This window comes from Anguilla anguilla, chromosome 12, assembly GCF_013347855.1.
Source record: "Anguilla anguilla isolate fAngAng1 chromosome 12, fAngAng1.pri, whole genome shotgun sequence".
NCBI lineage: Eukaryota > Metazoa > Chordata > Actinopteri > Anguilliformes > Anguillidae > Anguilla > Anguilla anguilla.
In genome coordinates, this window is record NC_049212.1 from 2,635,805 (window position 1) to 2,642,489 (window position 6,685).

General features: G+C 41.1%; 1 long non-coding RNA gene across 1 annotated transcript; it reads left to right on the forward strand.

Annotated features, from left to right (window-relative positions):
* The first annotated feature begins 249 nt into the window (after positions 1–249).
* Positions 250–5,961, forward strand: LOC118210259. Its single transcript, XR_004761824.1, has 2 exons — positions 250–462; positions 5,467–5,961. It is a non-coding gene; the product is annotated as an uncharacterized LOC118210259 (long non-coding RNA).
* The last annotated feature ends 724 nt before the right edge of the window (positions 5,962–6,685 follow it).

Consider the following 6,685-nt stretch of genomic DNA (forward strand, 5'->3'; position numbering starts at 1 on the left):
AAGAGGAGGATTTTCGCTTTCTGTTGTACTCTCTCTCTGAGAGAATGAAACAAACAGAACGTCCATTGAATAAAAAATGGGTAAAAAATAAAAGTAACGAACGGAATGTAGCCGAATATAACGGAGTAAGAGTAACATTTTTTCTTCGCAAATATACTCGAGTAAAAGTGAAAAGTATGTTGCATTAAAACTACTCTTACAAGTACAATTTATTCAAAAAGTTACTTAAGTAAATGTAATGGAGTCGGGTTCGGGTTAGGTTTAGCGTTGCAAGAACAGAGTAAAACAAATGTCAGATTAATTTACCTGACTCTACACAGAGGTTTTGGTGTTTTTGGTCATTTGCTCTAGGGATGTATCCGGATCCGAATACTGTATTCGGGAAAGCACGAATAACAGATATTTCTTCTACCCGAAGCTGCTCGTTTAACATCAGCATGCCTTTGGAGCTGAGATGCGCAAGTGAGTATGTTTAACATGGTCGGTGAAAATAGCGGTGATGTGTGTTATTCAACCAATCATTTTAACAGAAACAATTACACACTAGACATTTGACACGTAAACAGTAAAAATAACATATACAAATGCAACATTACAAACTATTACCAGCAGGTGCTATCTGATAGAAGAAAAATAATCACATTATCAGAACAGACAGAGCAGACATTGCCACGCGAATACCTAACACGAAACGCTATTTTCCCCCATGTGGAATAAGCCGGCATTTTGGAAAAACAGAGTTGCGCGGTCTCTAATAAAAATGATTAACATGGCTTACAGGCCACGTTACAAAAATAATATAAAATGACACCAACACAACAACCCTGTAATGTAATTACAGTATCACATTTTGCAGTAGATTACTGACTTATCAATGTTCAGTCCAAAAACTCTTATTGACATTTTTAAGTTTGGCCTTACAATCCTTCCAGCTTTTCCCATTGTTATGCCTGGATTTATGACATGGTCAATCACTGTGGCTCTAAATTCATTCGATACAGCAGGATTTCTGCTACCTGCTTGACCACAACCTCAGCCTCAGCCACGACCCGTCCATCAGTACCAACCGCATTGGGCTGCTCCATGTTGTCAGACACTGCTGAATGTAGTGCTGTAAAACTGCCTTTTATGTTGGGATTACCAATCGTGCTGCAATGCGACTCACCTGGGCAATGTTGTTGGACAAGACAGGATTGCAAACATGTTGCCCTTATTTTACAATCTGCATGTCTATCAATAATAATTTGGTTTTAATATGAGGTGACTGTATTGTGAAAACTGAGTGTGATTTAGACTTTTGTACTTTGTGTGTAGGTACAGAAATTTGTGTCTTAAGGTAAGAATTTTGCCGGTTGTTGGTTTAGCTCATTTCATTGAGTCAAAGCAGTCATAACATACTGTAATGCATTTGCAGATATTAGAAATGCATATGAAAAAATGAGAAAAACTGTAGTGTCTCAGGAACATCTCAGAGACTGGATGTCATGCAAACCACACTTCTGCCTTGATTTTGGCTTAGTGGTCTAATCCATTCAACTGATGTGCAGCAGATCCAGGTTCAAACCTACAGGAAAATGATTTCTTTGAGAGGTAACAGAAACATAACTGCTCAATAGGCAAGCAGTGACTTTTCAAAATGTATTGAGTTGTGGTTACACTACAGTAACAGAAGCAAGCATTCATAAGACACTACACAACTTTCCTTATAATGGATTTTATTTCCATTACATTACATTACAGGCATTTGGTAGACGCTCTTATCCAGAGCGACGTACAACAAAGTGTATAACCATAACCAGGAACAATTCAACTACTGTAGATGAATTTCATTGCTTCATCTGTGTAGATTTCAGTCCCATACTGATCTATTCACATTGAGCCCAAATTAAATAAGTACTACTGTGTCGCAGGAGTGTCATGGTTCTGTGTTTCTGTCTCTGTTTTTCCTTGTTGGGCTGCCAGATGATGGCACTTCTGTTTTGTGTCCTGCTCGTTCCCCTGTTAATTGTATTACTGCTTTCAATTATTTTATTATTGTTTCTGATTGTGTCTCGTTGTTCCCACCCTGTCCTGGTTGATTGTTAATTGTGCCCTCCTGTGTCTTGTTGGTTTTGAGTCTTTTAATATTGGCTAGGTGACAAGTGACGGTGAACCTATCATAATGATAGCTGGCATTCAAACCCGGTTTCAGAGGGTCTTTGAGAAACGCAAATGAAATGCATTCAGAAACACAAGGAACCAGCATCCGAGTCAGGGAGACAAAGGACTTAAATATTCTGGGTTTAGGTCAGAATGGTCTCACAGAGTGCTTGTTATCCCGGGTAGCTCGCTAGCTAACTATTTAATTTATATTCATAACAGGTTACAACAAATGCAAACCTACAAAGATACGGATGAAAATGCGTCCCGTAGCCATGACTTACATACTGTCAAAATAAGGGAGGATTCTGTATTTTTCCGGATTGTTGGCATTCCTAAATGAAGCCAGTAACTAGAGCCATGATTCAACATTGCCATCAATTGTGAAATTGGACACTGAAAAGGGGAGGTGATGTAACAACAACTGAAAAGGGAAAAATAATGTGGCTGTTTTAACTGCTTTGGTGTCAGGAAGTCAGCCTGATTCTCCGTTGTGTTCCTGTTTCTTTATTGTTTATTTCTTTTTTTTATTATTTCGGTTTACTTTGTTTAGTTTGCGTGTTTGCTTTCTGTGTTTGTGTGAGTGCTTGGGGTGTGCATTGGTTTTTCCCCCCCCCCCCTTAGGTCCCTGGTTCCTTCCCACGCTCCGCCCCAGTCCCGCCTGCTCACCTCATCATCAATCAAGCCTCTACAGCCATCTTCACCTGCGTCTCATCATCCACTCATTACTGTTGCTATTTAGTTTCTGTTAGCCCTTTAGTTTTTTCCAGATCGTGCCTCTGTTCTTCTCAGTTGCCGTTCGAGCCTTTCTTATGTGTCGTGGTATTCCCGGTTTTGACTTTTTTCCTGTTTTTCTCGACTACGAGTTTAGCCTGCCTGCTCCGCCCTGAGCTTCAGATTTAAAAGGCCTGAGGTGTCCCTTTACAAAGAAATAATGCACACCCTTTGGACCAATCAGAATCGAGTATTCAGCCAAGCCGTTACATTACAGCTCTGCTTCCCAACATTCATAGCCAAATCCACAGTATCACATTATCAATCAAGCAATCAAATTGTATTTGTATAGTGTATTTTACAGCAGTTGTCACAATATACTTCACAAACAACCCTGGCCTAAATCCCCACAGGAGCAAGCCTAAGGCAACAGTGGCAAGGAAAAACTCCCTCTGGAATTACAGCTATGCTTCCCAACATTCATACCCAAATCCACAATCACATTACAGCTGTGACTCCCAACATTCATAACCAAATCCACAATCACATTACAGCTGTGCTTCCCAACATCCATGCCCAAGTCTACAATCACATTACAGCTGTGCTTCCCAACATTAATACCCAAATCCACAATCACATTACAGCTGTACTTCCCAACATTCATACCCAAATCCACAATCACATTACAGCTGTGACTCCCAACATTCATATCCAAATCCACAATCACATTACAGCTGTGACTCGCAACATTCATACCCAAATCCACAATCACATTATAGCTGTGCTTCCCAACTTTCACACCAAAATTCACAATCACATTACAGCTGTGCTTCCCAACATTCATACCCAAATCCACAATCACATTATAGCTGTGCTTCCCAACATGCATACCCAAATCCACAATCACATTACAGCTGTGACTCCCAACATTCATACCCAAATCCACAATCACATTATAGCTGTGACTCCCAACATTCATACCCAAATCCACAATCACATTATAGCTGTGCTTCCCAACATGCATACCCAAATCCACAATCACATTGCAGCTGTGACTCCCAACATTCATACCCAAATCCACAATCACATTACAGCTCTGCTTCCCAACATTCATACCCAAATCCACAATCACATTACAGCTGTGCTTCCCAACATCCATGCCCAAGACTACAATTACATTACAGCTGCGCTCCCCAACATTAATACTCAAATCCACAATCACATTACAGCTGTGCTTCCCAACATTCATACCCAAATCCACAATCACATTACAGCTGTGCTTCCCAACTTTCACACCAAAATTCACAATCACATTACAGCTGTGACTCCCAACATTCATACCCAAATCCACAATCACATTATAGCTGTGCTTCCCAACATTCATACCAAAATCCACAATCACATTACAGCTGTGCTTCCCAACATTCATACCCAAATCCACAATCACATTACAGCTGTGCTTCCCAACATCCATGCCCAAGACTACAATTACATTACAGCTGAGCTCCCCAACATTAATACCCAAATCCACAATCACATTACAGCTGTGCTTCTCAACATTCATACCCAAATCCACAATCACATTACAGCTGTGACTCCCAACATTCATACCCAAATCCACAACCACATTATAGCTGTGCTTCCCAAATTTCATACCAAAATTCACAATCACATTACAGCTGTGCTTCCCAACATTAATACCCAAATCCACAATCACATTACAGCTGTGCTTCCCAACATTCATACCCAAATCCACAATCACATTACAGCTGTGACTCCCAACATTCATACCCAAATCCACAATCACATTATAGCTGTGCTTCCCAACTTTCATACCAAAATTTGCAATCACATTACAGCTGTGCTTCCCAACATTCATACCCAAATCCACAATCACATTATAGCTTTGCCTCCCAACATTCATACCCAAATCCACAATCACATTACAGCTGTGCTTCCCAACATTCATACCAAAATCCACAATCACACTACAGCTCTGCTTCCCAACATTCATACCCAAATCCACAATCACATTACAGCTGTGCTTCCCAACATTTGTGTACGTGAATGGTCCTATATGTAAATTTATAAAGGCCATTTATTTTGCTGTCAGTGTCAAAACACATAAGCCCTGTGTGGTGTCTAGCATGGTGGCATTTGGTTTGGCAAATGGACTGCATTTACATAGCGCTTTTATCCAAAGCGCTTTACAATTGATGCCGCTCATTCATCCATTCACACACCAACAGTGAAAGGCTGTCATGCAAGGTATCAATCAGCTCGTTGGGAGCAATTAGGGGTTAGGTGTCTTGCTCAGGGACACTTTGACACGCCCAGGGTGGGGGATCGAACCGACAACTCTCCGACTGCCAGACAAACACTCCTGAGCCATATCGCCCCAATTCGGCAGTATGCAGGTGGAGAAACCAGGTGGAGAAACACTGCTTTAGAATGTTCTCGAAAGTGCAGAGAAATTATTTTGGTTATTCAGATGAAAATTAAAGATTTTCCCCCTGCGGATTTGGTTTTTATCTTAAGACTTTTTCATCTGCTAGTTTTCAGGCTTGTGTTAAACCTGTTGAATCTTTGCCTGTCTTCTTTTCTGTCTCTTAGGCTCCAAGTCATGTTTACAAAGGCCACAGCAGCCATGTGAAAAACGCTGCCTTTCTCCATGACGACAGTCACCTGATCTCTACCGGAGGGACAGACATGAGCATCCTGCAGTGGTCGTCTAGTGAACTCTGCTGCACCTTCACTGGAGCCTCCTGTCCACTAGAGGGCAGGACTGCTGTGCCTAAAACTGTCTTTACCCTGCTCTCCTACTCCTGTCTGAGTGTTCTGTACTGTACTGTGCTGAGTAGCCACTAGATGGGGCTCTGGCAAAAGAGAAATAGCATATCAAGAAGAATATTTAAAGCTATTTAAAGAGCTGTAGCTGCTATGTGCCGTTTGCAGAAGTCTATAGCGATAAAGATATGTAACCGAGTGGCTGTTGTATTTTAATATTTAAAGTACTTAATCTAGTTGCACTTGATGCGTAGATAGAAGTATGCTAATGCTAGACTTGGCCTCTTTTGTTTTACTAATAAAGTTTCTACTTGAGTTTGATCGTCTACACTTTCTTTTTGTTGAGAGTAAAACCTTGTGCCATACTTCCAGTTCTGTTTTACTTTACTTCCAGTTGCCTGCAAAAAGTAGGGAATCCAATTGAACATATCATACATTTTGTGTATTTCTGTGGTGTTATGACTTCACTCAGTCCCAGTGAGGAGGTATTCCTATGATGTGTGATTTAGATACAGAGGATTACTACACTGATTGTGACATGGTCAGGTCTTGGTCATGTTTGCTGGAGGTGTGTTCTCTGAAATGACCTTGTGACCAGCACCATCACCTGCTGCCATTTGCTGTTGACCGTCAATATGACCGGGGCCAAGAAAAGAAAGGATGTGACATCAGCCTTCACCTTCTCTCTTGTTCTCCTCTCATCTGCCATAAAATTGGTTGTGGCCCAGTGTATTTACAGGCAATACACAACAAACCCACGTCTTTGGAAGACCGTGGATAAGGTCAATAGGTAAACCTACACACCTGCCCTGCCCTGACTTCTGACTTGTTTATTTGGACATTTTCCAAAGGCGAGGCACAGTGGGAACATGTGATTAGCAAGATTTAGGGGGTTGGACCCAATCAACAGCTTGATCCACCTGCCTGTCAAAAAACAAATGAAATGTTGCTACTGCATAACACATGCAGCTTGCATTTAGAATGCATTTAATGATTTTGGTGAAGATTTGGCTTGCATTTGGGGGTCTGTTGATCTCCCAAACTA